This window comes from Phodopus roborovskii, unplaced genomic scaffold, assembly GCF_943737965.1.
Source record: "Phodopus roborovskii unplaced genomic scaffold, PHOROB, whole genome shotgun sequence".
Lineage (NCBI taxonomy): Eukaryota > Metazoa > Chordata > Mammalia > Rodentia > Cricetidae > Phodopus > Phodopus roborovskii.
Genome location: NW_026126485.1, coordinates 5,181,701 through 5,197,520, shown reverse-complemented (window position 1 = coordinate 5,197,520; position 15,820 = coordinate 5,181,701).

Sequence of the window (15,820 nt, the reverse complement as noted above, 5' to 3'; positions counted from 1 at the left end):
ATGGGTTAATAATTAAGACACAGCTAGCTGATAAGAAACTAGTAATGGGCCAACAGAATTATATCAAATACAGAGTCTCTGTGTGTTAATTGGGGCAGGCGCGACAGCGGGACAAGACTGGCAGCGGGAGGAAAAAACCTTACTCTTTACACTTCCCTCACACATTACATCCAGAATGCTGTTCCCCTCCCGCTACTCTTTCCAGCAACCCTTCACCTCCTCTATCCCCAAAACCATTCTTCCTCCATTTCCCTTTAGAAAAGAGCAAGCCTCCCAGGGATATCAACCACAGCACAAGTTACAATAATGCTAGGCACAAACTCTAATATCAAGGCTGCATGAGGCAACCCAATAGGAGGAAAAGGGCTTAGATCACTCAGGTCCACTTGTTCAGGCAATGGTGCTGTCCATAGTAATAATGTATGTGCCCTTATATACCAACTAATATTTAAGATAATCAATCCCACAGATATGGCCAAAGGTCAGTCATTCTAGGAAATCTGTCAAATGAGCCCTCTCAGGTGCCATTAGGCTGTGTCAAGTTGATAGTCAAACATAACTAAGAAAAACATCACATTAATGGACTATATAGCACATGCTGTCTAATCTTCAGCCTAGCACACAGACATTATGAAGATCCCATTTAGGTCACCTAATACACTTGCCTTTGCCATCCTGTCATTTCACTGTAGAACACTGACACTTTAGAAATGGAGGAGACTGAAAAGTAGGAAAACATGAAAATGATTAGTTGTTTTGTTAGCTTTTTTTTTTTAACTTCCACATTCTGGGTGTTTCTGAACAGTGTTAACTACCATGTCCACTTATATACTTATGAAACACAAACTTATTTTAATAATTAAAGACTCATGTGTTTACATTCATGGTGCCTTGAGCCTAGATACTGTCAAACTTCATTAGAACAACAAGGAGTAACATTTCCCCTTAGGCACTGGCTTTTGGAGGAGGCAATGTTATTTCTGTCTTGTGTATTATAAATAATGGTCTAGTTCTGAAGATGCATTCTTACCATAATTTATTAAATTAAGGATTTTTCTTTTCCTTTGCAGAATCATCCTTCAGGAAATGTCAATAACTATAGTATTCTGATTTTTCTTTTGTCATTAACAGTCCATGTAATAAAAATATAAAACTTTGTTCCAATGTCACCATCCAATTGTTCTTTCTGCTTGTGTAGAAAACCAAAATAGTAATATTTAAAAAGGATAGATTGATTTGGAAACCTGAAATAATCACCTTGAAGTGACACATGTTCATTGGAAAGCTTAGTGAAAAGGATATCATGATCATATAAAATGTTATAATTATCAACATTTGTGTCAAACCCAACTCTTGATCATCTGTTGCTTTGTGGTGGTGGGAGAGCTGCTGTGTTCTTGGGAATGGAACACCCTGTGCATGCTCTCGCTTGTATTGGGCTGAGTTCTCTGAGGGAACACAGCTAAAAACACAAAGTGCTTTTGTTCAGTGTGTTTTGCTTGGGCTAATATTGCTTTTCCAAGAAGGAAAATGTGTGCCTTTGACAGGATATTCTTCCAAACTCTTAATGAGCCTTATAGCCCACACTATAGTCTTTGGGTACCTAATTGGCTGGCACTCCTGCTTTGAATTGCCATCTTTCATTTATGTAATTATTTTCCTCTCTGGGGAGTGCTCAGGAGGTGTGGTTTATCTCTATTTTGCTGATTGCAGATTATTAAAGTGTCAATACATCCTGTTAATAGAGGCTGTTTCGGAAGTAATTGGTTATCATGGAGTACTGCATAGTAATATAACATACAGCACACTAGCTAGTGGCATATTTAATGTTACTTTCCCTTGTTTTCTTTTGGTTGGTGTGAATTTATGTTTGTGTATGTAGATATGTACAACTGTGAGCTTCGATGGCAGATATTGACTTGGGATTCTTCTCCATTCATTTCCTACTTTAATATTTTGAAAATATTTTATTTGAGAATTTCATGTAATGTATTTTACTATATTCAACATCTTCTCTAAGCTGTTCCCTCCTATATCTACTTCCCTACCACCCAACAATGTGCTCTCCTCAACCCACCAGTCTAATTTGTGCTGTCTCAGTGTGCTCTTGAATGTGGTACATGCACAAGTTTGCTAATATACTTGGTGTGACACCATTGAAGAAAACTGACTTCCTTATCTCAGCAACTGTTTAGTGTGGTGGACATACTAGGCATTATGCAGTATAGAAAGATGACTTCATCTTTCCCATCAGCTACTTGTTACGAGCAGTTTTCCCGCTACCCCAGTCCCAGTGACGCCTCAGCCCCAAATAACACACAGAGACGCTGTATAGATATGAAGCTGTTGACCAGTTGCTACTGTATCCTATTAACTAGCTCTGTCTTAAATATTAACCCATTTTATCAATCTAAGTGTTTCCATGTGGTCTTATCTTACAGGAGAGAGGGTCCAGACCTCTTCCCTCAAGCCCCTACATCTTGACTCTCCTCTACTACATCTCCCAGCATCATCCTTGTCTCCTAGTCCCGCCTTTCTTGATTTCTTATTTTCAAACAGTGTTTTATTCATTAACCAATAAGAGAAACATATTTACAAAAAGACATCTCCCATCAGCTACCAATGCCAAGGCAAGAGTTGTACTTCTTGCCTACCTCTACTATATAATGGGATTTTTTCCTAAAGGCTACTGAGTCATAATCCCTAGGAAACATTAGCAAATGTTTACTGACCCCAGATAGAGAACATAATAGGCCAAAGTGTAGGTACCACCGAAGTCCATCTTGGTGGCCTCATGAGTGTTATTGAACTTATTTACAGAACTTTGGTGAGGGATAACTTAGAGGAAGAGATGTGCCTCAAAGCTCATCCCAGCATGGGTAACAGCTCATATTTCTGGAATCCTAGAACACACTATATAACCTACAGCAAGCAGCTCAAGAAATTGGAAACTGTTTGCAGGCTATTCAGCTGCTCTCTCCTTCTAGGCATTTTGGATTGTCTGAGGAACTTCTAGGCAGCTCTGCTGGGAATGTTCCTAGGAGTCTTTACTCCCTATATACCCTTAATAATGGAAAGATATAATGAATATAGTCACAGGACAACCTGCAGGATTTAGGTTTCTTTCCCAGCACACAGGTCCTAGGGAATGAATTCAGGTCATCGGGCTTGTAAGCAAAGTTCTCCTTTAACCAACAGCCTGCAAATGCATTTTATATCATGCAAAACCATTGAAACCACAGTGAAAATAGCATGCATATTGAGACTATTAACAATTTGTCTAATGTATTTATTTACATATGTGAAGTATAAGAAGCAAAGACTGAATCCAGGCCATTCTCTGCAGGAATCATAGAAGGAACTATCATCCTGGGTGCAAGGAACTCCTAAGCAGACTGGTGCAGCCTGAATACATGAGGCCCATTTTTGTTACCTTTGAGATGGAGATAAGAAAATACTTCCCTAAAAGGTTCATTACATGAACCAAATCACAGAATATGTTTACGATCTAACATAGCTGCTGATCCTTAGTAGACATTTGATCCATCGTAATTATCTTCATTCCTCAGAACAAATTCCACACGTAATAATAAAGCATGCTTGCACTGCACTTAAAGTCTTTTTAGCTATTGTTTGTTATCTAATGGAAACAATTTTGTGACAAGCCTTATTTAAAAAAAAAAGTTAAAACAATAAAGCATTTACCTGTCTGAATCTGACAGCAATACCAGCTGAACACAACTGCATATTGCCTTATTTTTTCTGCTAACGTTGTATTCTCTAAACTAGTTTAGAAGGATACACTCTGAGGAAGAATATGTTGCTCACAACTGCATCTATTATTCAGCTCACAGTCTGTCAGCCTGATGTATTTTCTTTTTCCTGCTGGCAGAATTTTCTTCTGTTAGGACTATAGCTCCATGTTATCTACAGACACAATCCTTTCAAAGGATAATATCTTCTTTGCCTACCTCATTTAAACACAGTGCACAGAGCTTAATGTATAACATAGGGTTTCATTTTAATGAAAAGACATTAACATCTGATTGAAAAGAAAGTTGTTTCTTATAGAAGAAACTTGAACCAAAGAATGGTACTGTTATTGGAATTCACAACATCAAAGCAAGTAGAGTTAAGAAATCTGGTCCCTTGACTTTTAGGCACGCTTTCTTTCTTTCTTTCTGTCTTTCTTTCTTTCTTTTTTATAACCAATCCATTTAAATGAAAACAAATATTTATAGACAATATTTGGGAATTTGGGCGTTGTTCTTTCCAAACTACTTTCTGCTGGTAAGGGGCACTGTCATGGGGGATTCTAAGAACATGCAGAAATTCTGGCTGTAGTCTGCAAGGCTGCTTTGTCCAGCTGTTTTGAATGTAGGATCACCTAGTACTCTGTTTCAGGTGGTCTGGCTAGGTCAAACCACATTAGTCTGGAAGGAATCCACAGCTTTTCAATTTCTGTGGAAACAAAAATAGAAATCCTTTTCCCCAGTAAATTGTCCTTGAACTTAAATTTTGGAGTCAAAGCAATTTTTTTAATTTATTATTTTACACATCGATTCCTCCCTCCCTCACTCACTCATTTTTACCCTCTCTGCCCTATCACATGCACCCTAACCACTCTCCCCTCCCATCCCCCCATCCCAATTCCATATGTAGGGGAATACCATCCAGTTGGGGTCATGTAGATCTGACAGGTCATGTGAAGTAGGGACTAGGGCTCTCTCCTGTCTCTAGGTTAAGGCAGTTATCCCTCCATGGGGGATGTGTTTTGTGCACCAGGGATACATCCTGGCTCCACTGTCTGAGGTCCCTTAGACTGCTTAGTCCTTCCAGCTGAGACACATATTCAGGGGGGCCTGAGTCAGTCCCATGCTGGCTTCCCAGCTATCAGTCTGGTGGCCTATTAGCTTCTCCTTGTTCAGGTAAGCTGTCTCTATGTGTTTCTGCAGCCTGGTATTGTCCTATCTGCATCTGGGTTCTAGTTTGACTCAGTGTTTAGTTATGGGTAATTTGCTCCTGTTTCCAAAAGGTATTAGATGAGGGCTCCAGGGATAAGTTAGTTGTTGATCTCACTATCTGTGAAGGGCATTTTGGTAGCCTTTCCACAGATGCTCAAATTGTTAGTTGGCAGCAGTCTTATAGTTCTACAGACCTTTCTTTGTGTTCAATTTTATCTTCAAACCAATAATGGCTCCCTCTTTTATGTTCTCTCTCTCTCTCTCTCTCTCTCTCTCTCTATATATATATATATATATATATATATATATATATCTTAGAATACACCTTGTATCCTAGTTCCCCTGGTGGTGTGAATTATAGGCTGGTGATCCTTTGCTCTACGTTTAAAATCCATATTTGAGTAAGTACATACTATGTTCCTCTTTTTGTGACTGGGTTACCTCATTCAGGATGGTTTCTTCAAGTGCCACCCACTTGCCTGCGAATTTCAAGATACCATTACTTTTTTCTGTAGTGTAGTATTCCATTGTGTAGATGTACCACATCTTCTTTATCCATTCTTCAGTTGAGGGGAATCTAGGTTGCTTCCAGGTTATTGCTATTACAAATGATGCTGCTATGAACATAGTTGAACAGATGTCTTTGTTACATGGATGTGAATCCTTTGGGTATATGCCTAAGAGGGGGGTTGCTGGGTCCTGTGGTAAACTAATACCCATTTTCCTGAGGAACTGCCATACTCATCTCCAAAATGGCTGTAGGAGTCTGCACTCCCACCAGCAGTGGAGGAGTGTTCCCCTTTCTCCACATCCTCTCCAGCATGAGGCATCATTGGTGTTTCTAATTTTAGCCATTCTGGCAGAAGAAAGATGGTGTCTCAAAGTTGTTTTGATTTGCATTTCCCTGATAGCTAGGGATGTAGAGCACTTTCTTAAGTGTCTTTCAGCCTTTTTGATTTCCTCTATTGAGAATTCTTTCTTAAGTTCTATACCCCATTTTTAAATAGGGTTTTTTTTTGGTGTTTTGTTGACTAGTTTCTTGAGTTCTTTGTATATTTTGGAGATCAGCCCTTTGTCAGATATAAGATTGGTGAAAATTTTTTCCCAGTCTGTGGGCTGCCATTTGGTCTTGTCAACTGTGTCCTTTGCCTTACAGAAGCTTCTAAGTTTGAAGAGCTCCCAGTTATTAATTGTTGCTCTCGGTGTTTGTGCCCCTGGAGTTATGTTCAGGAAGCAGTTTCCTATACCAATTTGTTCAAGGGTACCTCCTACTTTCTCTTCTAAGAGGTTCAATGTGGCTGGATTGATGTTGAGGTCTTTGATCCATTTGGACTTGAGTTTTATGCATGGTGACAGACATGGGTCTATCTGCAGTCTTCTACACACCCTCATCCAATTGTGCCAGCACCATTTGTTGAAGATGCTGTCTTTGCCCCATTGTATAATTTTAGCTGTTTTGTCGAAAATCAGGTGTTTGTAGGTGTATGGGCTAATATCAGGATTTTCAATTCGATTCCATTGGTCTACCTGTCTATTTTTATGCCAATACCAGGCTGTTGTCAGAACTATAGCTCTGTAGTAGAGCTTAAAGTCAGGAACGGTGATGCCTCTTGATGTTCTTTTATTGTACAAGGTTGTTTTGTCTATCCTGGGTCTTTTGTTTTTCCATATATAGTTGAGTATTATCCTTTCAAGGTCAGTGAAGAATTGTGGTGGGATTTTAATTGGGACTACATTGAATCTGTAGATTGCTTTTGGCAAGATTGCCATTTTTACTATGTTTATCCTACCTATCCAAGAGCATGGGAGATCTTTCCATTTTCTAGTATCTTCTTTAATTTCTTTCTTTAGAGCCACAAAGTTCTTAATATATAGGTCTTTTACTTGTTTGGTAAGCATTACACCAAGGTAGTTTATGTTGCTTGTGGCTATTGTAAAGGGTGATGTTTCTCTGATTTCTTTCTCTGTCTCTTTGTCATCTGAAAAAAAAAAGTAGGGCTACTGATATTTTTTTTTAGGTTATCTTGTATCCTGCTAGTTTGCTGAAGGTGTTTATCAGCTGTAGGAGTTCCCTGGTAGTGTTTATTGGATTGCTTATTTAAACTAACATATCATGTGCAAATACAGACAGTTTGACTTCTTGCTTTCCAATTTGGATCTCCTTGATCTCCTTTTGTTGTCATATTGCTCAGCTAGAACTTCTAGTACAATATTGAAGAGATATCGAGAGAGAGGGCAGCCTTGTCTTGTTCCAGATTTTCGAGGAATTGGCTTAAGTTTCTCTCCATTGAGTTTGCTGTTGGCAGTTGGTTTGCTGTATATTGCTATTATTATGTTTAGGTATGTTCCTATTATCCATGATCTCTCTAAGACCTTTATCATGAAAGGGTGTTGAATTTTGAGGAAGGCTTTTTCAGCACCTAGGGAGATAATCATATGGTTTTTCTTTTTCAGTTTGTTTATGTGGTGGATCATGTTGATAGATTTTCATATGCTAAACCATCCCTGCAATCCAGGGATGAAGGACTTTTAGGCACCATTTCTATCTGTGGCACTGGAACTGTTGTCAGCTACTTGAGAGGTGTTCATGGAACTGAACTTGGGTCATTAGCAAGAGCAGTAAGCACTCTTAACCACGGAGCCATCTCCCTAACCCCCACTCCAGACTTTTCAGATGCTTCCTCATGTTATTCTGCCTTACCATAGCCCAGAATCACAATCTGCTACAACTAGGAGCCCAAACACATCCCTCTTTGTGTATGTTATGTCTCTCAGGTATTTGTCATAGCAAAGTTAAGTCTGATCAATAGACTGCATGGCTTTGATTGTTTCCACATGCTCTTTCAAACCAAGGGCCTTCACATTCATCAGTTTTGAAGATAAACAATGAGCTTTTAAAATACCTATTGTGAGGGCCAGACATGATGGCTCATACCTGTGTTTGTGTGTGCATAAGTACTTTATTTTAAAAATAGGTGCTAGAGATGTCGCTCACTTGGAAGAGTAGAGGCTTCACATTCATGAAATTCTCAATTCAATCTCAAGCATCAAATGAACTAGGCATGGTGGGCCATGCCTCTTATCCCAGCACTTGGAGGTAGAGATAGAAGTTTGACATTCAAGATCTTGACTATGTAACAAGTTTAAGGACAGCTTATACTGTCCCTTACTGTGGAGAGGTGATCAAGTTTATTATATTACAGTTATTAAAGAAATAAAAACTGTGGTTGCTTTACAATCTTTGACTGAGAGTAACTATAAATTAAAAGAAAAAAAACTATTTTAATACTCAGAATGCAAATAACACATTTTCTGGGCATGGTGCCACATGTCTGCAATCCCTATTTCAGAAAGCTGAGACAGGAGAATTAATGTGAGTTCCAGGTCAGCCAGGCCTAAACAGGAAAACTCTCATGCAAAAACTCTTAATATGCAGTAATTATGAATATCCATGAATATATACATATATCATAATTTTATATATATGTACTGATATTCATATATATGTTATATATGCCCAAGCTCTTGGATGTCTCCTTTTTTATCCATATTCCCATAAATAATTCCTCATTCAAGGTCCTGTGAGGAACTCCAAGCATGCTCCTGCAAAGAATCCCATTAAAAGTTCACTGATTTACTAAGATGGACTTGGAAAGAACCTGTTTTGTCTTCAGTGTACTGTGTGGGGTGATTAAATGGTTTTTGTTTGTTTTTTTGTTTTTGTATCTCCGGAAAAGTCAAAAAACAGGAAGGGCAAAGTGAAACAAAAAATAATAATTTGCACTCAGTAATATATTCACTAAACACAAAAATGGAAGCATCTAAACATTTGATGTCAACACTACAACACTAGAACCTTGCTTCCTTATGAGAGTCAGCAATTAGTTACTATGCACATGCTATCAAGTGTGGGCCCTTCTTGAAAGTGTGAACATTCTCTTGATATTGCATGAAAAGTTTTATTTTACAAAAACTGGACAGGAATGTGCATATATCTATATATAGATATAAATATATTCTTTCTCTCTCTCTCTCTCTCTCTCTCTCTCTGTGTGTGTGTGTGTGTGTGTGTGTGTGTGTGTGTGTGTGTGTGTGTATGGATGTGTTTCCAAAATGGATAGGTGTTTCAAAAATTTTTGATGATTGGCCACAAGTTTGCTGTTGTTTTCCACAAGTAGGTGCATTATTGGTTGTTTATCCACTAGCATGGATTGTTTACACATAACCTTGACAACAGTGGGAAGTTCTTGAAGAAACAGTGTCATGGGTTGATTAGGTCATTGTGTCTGACTAGATTCACTTACTATTTTAGCTACCCCTTTGTCTGTCTGTCTGTCTTCTTAGAGTTGAACAGTTGAACATACAGTTATAATTACTTTTTAAAGCCTTTTATTTTCTGAGATTCCTCCAATTTATTCTCATTAGTGCCCATTATTAAGACTAGTAATCTTTGAAAAAGACTAGTTGCTTTCTATTTAATGTTATTTGTGTTATTACACTCATGAGTATTTGAATTATTTGGCTGAACAGGAGTGTAGACCTGGTCTAGGGGCTGTTCAATTGTCACAAACAGAAGCTAGGAGACTGGAAAGTATGAGCCCTGGCTTTTTGTACAGGAGATGATTTGGTACACTGTATACAAAAGATTTGGAATGAAAACTAAACAAGTAAGATTTCTTGTGCAAAGAACAACCAGAATTAAATAATGAGGAAAGGGCAAGGGAAAGAGACTGGAAGAGAGGGGAGGAGAGGAGAGGGAAGGAAACAGAATGCTTTTGTTGATGTCATTATGGTTTTTTTTTTTTTTTTTTTTTTTTTTGCCCTTTGTTTTGTTTTTTTCTTTGTTTTGACTTTTTGATTTTTGAGTCAAGGTCTCATGAAGCTTTGACTGTCCTTGAACTGACTTTATCAATGTAAATGACCTTTAGTTCCTGAACCTCTTGCTTCTACTTTCTAGGATTTGTTCTAGGATTAGAGATTTGCATACCCTTTTATGTTTGTAATTATATATTTCTATCAGATACTCAAATATAATCAAGCAGAATCTATGAGCACTCTCCTCAACATCTACCCAGGATGCAAACCACTGACCATAGTTCCTTTCTTTACCATCCTGATAATTTGGTCACAGATGGAGACAGTCATTGGACTCAGCTTTTTAGCATCATGCCTCCCAGGATCAACAGCTTTCATTGCCTGATGGTTAACATCTTAAAAACAACCACTATTTATACTTTCTGTTTGATTGTTTGAGGCATGCGGGTAAGTGCTTGTCTTTTATTCTATCTTCACAAGAATCACACATTCCCCATTGAAAGAGTTTTGGTACCACATTTACAAATTTCCCCCAGAACTTTTAATGTTTTAGAATTTTGAATAGAGGATGTAGACCCACTGCATCTCCATTTGGTCCAAGCCTCATGCTGTAATTTCTAAAGTATGCAGTGAGTTCTGACTTGAAAGTGACATTGTTGTTTTGAGAATCCTGTGCTCAGTATGGAAGCTTTTTTGTTTCTGTGTTCCAGTTGCTCTAGTCTACATGAAAGTATGAAAGTCACAGGAAAGGATCCCTTTAAGGAATCACTAAACCAATGTCTTGTCTTCTATTTTATAATCTCAGTCTAACAATTTCCAATCCCTATTTTGTTTTGTTTTGTTTTTGTTGTTTTTTGTTTTTTCTTTTCAAATGAGGTACCTGTTAATATGTGTTTGTCATTCAGAAACATGTTTTTTTCAAATTTTTATTGCTAAGCATAACAAACTGCCCTGAGACAAAATGGTAAATTCATAAGGTATTATATGGTAATTTAAGATTACAAGGCGTTCCAGTAGCATTAGACATTTTTGGACATTTAGTGAATAAACTGGTCAGTTAATTCAAAATGTCAACAATAGAATATATTCTCTTCCATCCAAGTAAGAAGTGTCTTGGCCAAGTAGACCTGTGGAAGTTTTGGTGAGCAGTAAAAATGATGTAAAATTGAATGTGAAGGAGCTACAGTAGAGGGAGCCAGCCTGATTCTGTCATTTGAAATGCTGAAGATGATAGACTAATGGTTATATCTAAAAATAAGTGACTTGTCTTCTCAGAGTGAATATTAAATATTTTAATTCCTATGTATGATTTTCAAAAATGTAGTAATTGAACACTTAAGTGATTATGTTTTAAATACTTAATTGTTTAGATTTATCTCCCTGTTTTAAAAAAGTATTTGTTTTGTCATAGGTTCTGTGAATCAATTATGAGAAACTGAATAAACGATGCCACAAATAGAAGCTGCATGGGGGGGGGCTAGAATAATAGGCCATACTGGTAATGCTATTTAAATTTTTTAATTAATAATACACAATTAAACATCTATTGTGTAGTGAGACATGAACAAACAAACATCCAACTACACAGAACACTTAAAACAAACCAGAGAAATAATTCCTCTCATGTGTGTCTTGGAGAACCAGTGAGCTGAGTGTGGGTATACTTACAGGAATACTGATGACTCAACAGCAGCTGTGTCACTGAAAAGCACAGCTGTCAGCCTCTGAGTCATCAAAGCTTCATCCATCAAGCTCCCTGCATGAATTTCAGGTCCTTTTCCTCTTCTTAGCGATTGTTAATATTTACACTACCTGAAAGAGAGCTAGTCTTGAGACTTCCTCAGATTCCTCATTCTTCTTCTGAGTTTCCTTTACTTCCTTGGCATTGTATATTTTGTATACCTCAGAGTCTTAATAACCTATGTCTAGTGTGAGTGCATCTGTGTGTGCGCATGGAGCAATGTCTTTGTCCTGAAACATTGTATATAATTGTATATAATTGTATATAATATTTGGATGGAACATTCCATCCAAATACAAAAGAATATACCTTCTCAGAACCACATGGAACCTTCTCTAAAACAGACCACATACTTGGCAATATAGCAAATCTCAATAGGTACAAAAAATTGGAATAAGCCCTGTATATTATCAGACCACCATGCTTTAAAGTTAGAATTCAACATCAACACAAATTGTAGAAACCCCTGTAAACTCATGGAAATTGAACAATGTGAAATTGAATTATCCCTGGGTTAAGGAAGAAATAAAGAAAGAAATTAAAGACTTCTTAGAATTCAATGAGAATGAACACACAAAAATACCAAAACTTACTTTGAAAGGAATGCTAATAGGAAAGTTCATAGCACTAAGTGCCCACAGGAAGAAACTGGAGAATAGTCACACTAGATAATTAACAGCACAACTGTAAACTCTAGAACAAAAAGAAGTAAACTCACCTAGGAGGAGTAGATGCCAGAAAATAATCAAATAGAGGGGTGAAAGCACTAAAGTGGAAACTAGGAAAAGAATGCAAAGAATCAATGTAACAAAGAGTTGTTTCTTCCAGAAAATCAACATGATAGACAAACCTTTATCCAAACTAACCAAAAGGCAGAGAGAGAGAGAACATACAAATTATCAAAATCAGAAATGAAAAGGGGACATAACAATGGATACTGAGGAAATCCACAGAATTTTCAAGTCTTACTATGAAGACCTAAACTCCACAAATTTGAAAATATAAAGGAAATGAACAATTTTTCTGTGTAGATGTCACTTACCAAAATTAAATTAAGAACAGTTAAGCAGGTAAAATAGACCTATAATCCCTAATGAACTAGAAGCAGTAATCAAAAATCTACCAAACAAACAAACAAACAACAAAAAACCCATGGCCAGATAGTTTCAGTGCAGAATTCTACCAGAAATTCAAACAGGAACTAATACCAATACTCCTCAAAGTGTTCAATACAATAGAAGTAGAAGGGTCAGGGCTAAACTCTTTTACAAGTCTAAAATTACCATGGTACCTAAGCCACACAAAAACCCAACGAAGAAAGAGAACTACAGACAAATATCCCTCATGAACATTGATGCAAAAATACTCAATAAAATACTGGCAAATAGAATCCAAGAATACATCAGAGAAATCATCAAGTATGACCAAGTAGGCTTTATCACAGGGATGTAGGGATGGTTCAACATACAAAAATCTATCAGTGTAATTCATCATATAAACAAACTGAAAAAGAAAAACCATATGATCATCTTATTACATGCTGAAAAAGCCTTTGACAAAATGCAACACACCTTCATGATAAAGGGGTTGGAGAGATCAGGGAAAACAGGAACACACCTAAACATAATAAAAGCAATATACAGCAAATGAACAGATAACATCAAATTAAATGGAGAGAAACTCAATGTGATCCCTCTAAAAGCAGAAACAAGACAAGGATGCCCTCTCTCTCTCCATATCTCTTCAATATTGTACTTGAAGTTCTAGCTACAGCAAATAAGAAAACAAAAGTTCAAGGGGATATAAATTGGAAAGAAAGAAGTCAAACTATCACTATTTGCAGATGATATGATAGTTTACATAAGTGATCTGAACAACTATCAGGGAACTTATACAGCTGATAAACACCTTCAGTAAAGTGGCAGGATACATGAGTAACTCAAAATAATATAGTAGCCCTGATATATATATATATATATATATATATATATATATATATATAGAGAGAGAGAGAGAGAGAGAGAGAGAGTGAGAGAGATAGAGAGAGAGATAGGGATAGAGATAGAGATAGAGATAGAGATAGAGATAGAGATAGATATAGATATAGATATAGATATAGATATATATAGAGAGAGAGACGGTTAAGGGACTGAGAAAGGAATCAGAGAAAAAACACTCTTTACAATTACCACGAACAACATAACATAAATTTGTGTAACCAAACAAGTGAATGAGAACTTTGAGTCTTTAAAGAAAGAAATTAAAGGAGATACCAGAAAATGGAAAGATCTCCCATGCTCTTTGATAGGTAGGATCAACATAGTAAAAGCGGCAATGTTGCTAAAAACAATCTACAGATTCAATGTAATCCCCATCAAAATGTCAGCACAATTCTTCACAGACCTTGAAAGAAAAATACTTAACTTTATATGGAAAAACAAAAGGACCAGCATAGCCAAAACAACCCTGTACAATAAAGGAAATTTCAGAGGCATCACCACCCCTGACTTCATGCTCTATTATAGAGCTATAGTCCTAAAAAAGCTTTTTACTGGAACAAAAAATAGGTAGACCAATGGAATAGAATTGAAAACTCTGATATTAACCCACACATTTACAAACATTTTTGACAAAGAAGGTAAAATTATATAATGGAAAAAAGAAAGCATTTTCAACAAATGAGGCTGGCATAACTGGATGCTGGTGTGTAGAAGACTGCAGATAGATCCATATCTGTTGCCATTCATAAAACTTAAGTAGGAATGGATTAAAGGCTTAGACATAATTCCAGCCACAATCAACCTCTTAGAATAGAAAGGGGTGATACTCTTGAACAAATTGTTGCAGGAGACTGTTTCTTGTATATAACACCAGTAACACAGACATTGTGATCAACAGTTAATAAATGGGACCTCCTGAAATTAACAGGCTTCTGTAAGGCAAAGGACACAGTAGTCAACAAGACAAAACGGGAGCCCACAGAATGGGAAAAGATATTCACCAAACCTACATCTGACAGAGGGCTAATTTCCAATATATACAAAGACCTCAAGAATCTAATTACCAAAATACCAAATAATCCAGTTAAAAAGAGGAAAACATAGTCACAAAATGACAAACATGGTATGTACTCACTCATATATGTACTTTAGACATAGAGCAAAGGATCACTAGCCTACAATCCACACTGCCAGAAAAGCTAGGAAATAATAGTAACTTCAGAGGGAAATACATGGTCCCCTGGAAAAGGGGAAAGGAACAAGATCTCCTGAGCATATTAGGAGAGTGGTTGGGGGGCAGTGAGTGGAAAGTGAGTAAGGAGAAAGAGAAGGAAGAAGAAGAGGGGAGAGGAGGATATAAGGCAGCAGAAATACTGAGTGAGGGAAGAACAGAAGAGAATAAAAAGAGAGAGAGAGAGAGAGAGAGAGAGATAATGATACTGGGAGCCATTATAAGTTTAAAGAGAAATCCGGCATTAGGGAAATGTCCACAGATCTATAAGGATGACCTCAACTAATAGTCTAAGCAATAGTGAAGAGGCTATCTTAAATACCCTTCCCTGATAATGAGATTGATGACTACCTTACATGCCATCCTAGAGCCTACAGCCAGTAACTGATGGAAAGAGAAGCAGACACCCACAGCTAATCACTGAGGTGAGCTCCTGGAATCCAGTTGCAGAGAGGGAGAAGTGATGATCAGAGTGGTTAAGACCAGGAGAAACCTACAGAAACAGCTGTCCTGAACAAGGTGGAGCTCATAGACCCCAAAAAGATAGCTGGGAAACAAACATAGGACCAATCTAGATTCCTTGAACAGGAGTATTAGTTAGGAGGTCTGGGTAGTCTACGGGGCCTCTGGTAGTGGATCCTTATTTATCCCTATTATATGAATGGACTTTGGGAGCCCATTCCACATAGAAGGATACTTTCTCAGCCTAGACACATGGGGAGGGCCTAGGCCCTGCTCCAAATGATATGACAGACTTGGAAGTTCCTCCATGGAAGGCCTCACCCTCCCTGGCAATCACAAAGGGGATGGGATAGGTTTTGGTGGAGGGAGGTAGGCAGGGGGAGGGGAGTGTGAGGGAACTAGGATTGACATGTAAAATAAGCTTGTTTCAAAATTTTTAAAAATGATAAGAAGGGTCGTGTTGAAATAATTCTTTTTGTTTTATTTATATTAATTTATTTTTATTTTGCATATTAATCCCAGTTCCCTCTCCGTCTTTCTATCCCTCCCTCTTTCCCTCCCTCCCACCTATTTATGTTCCCCAACCACCCTCCCCTCCCATCTCCCC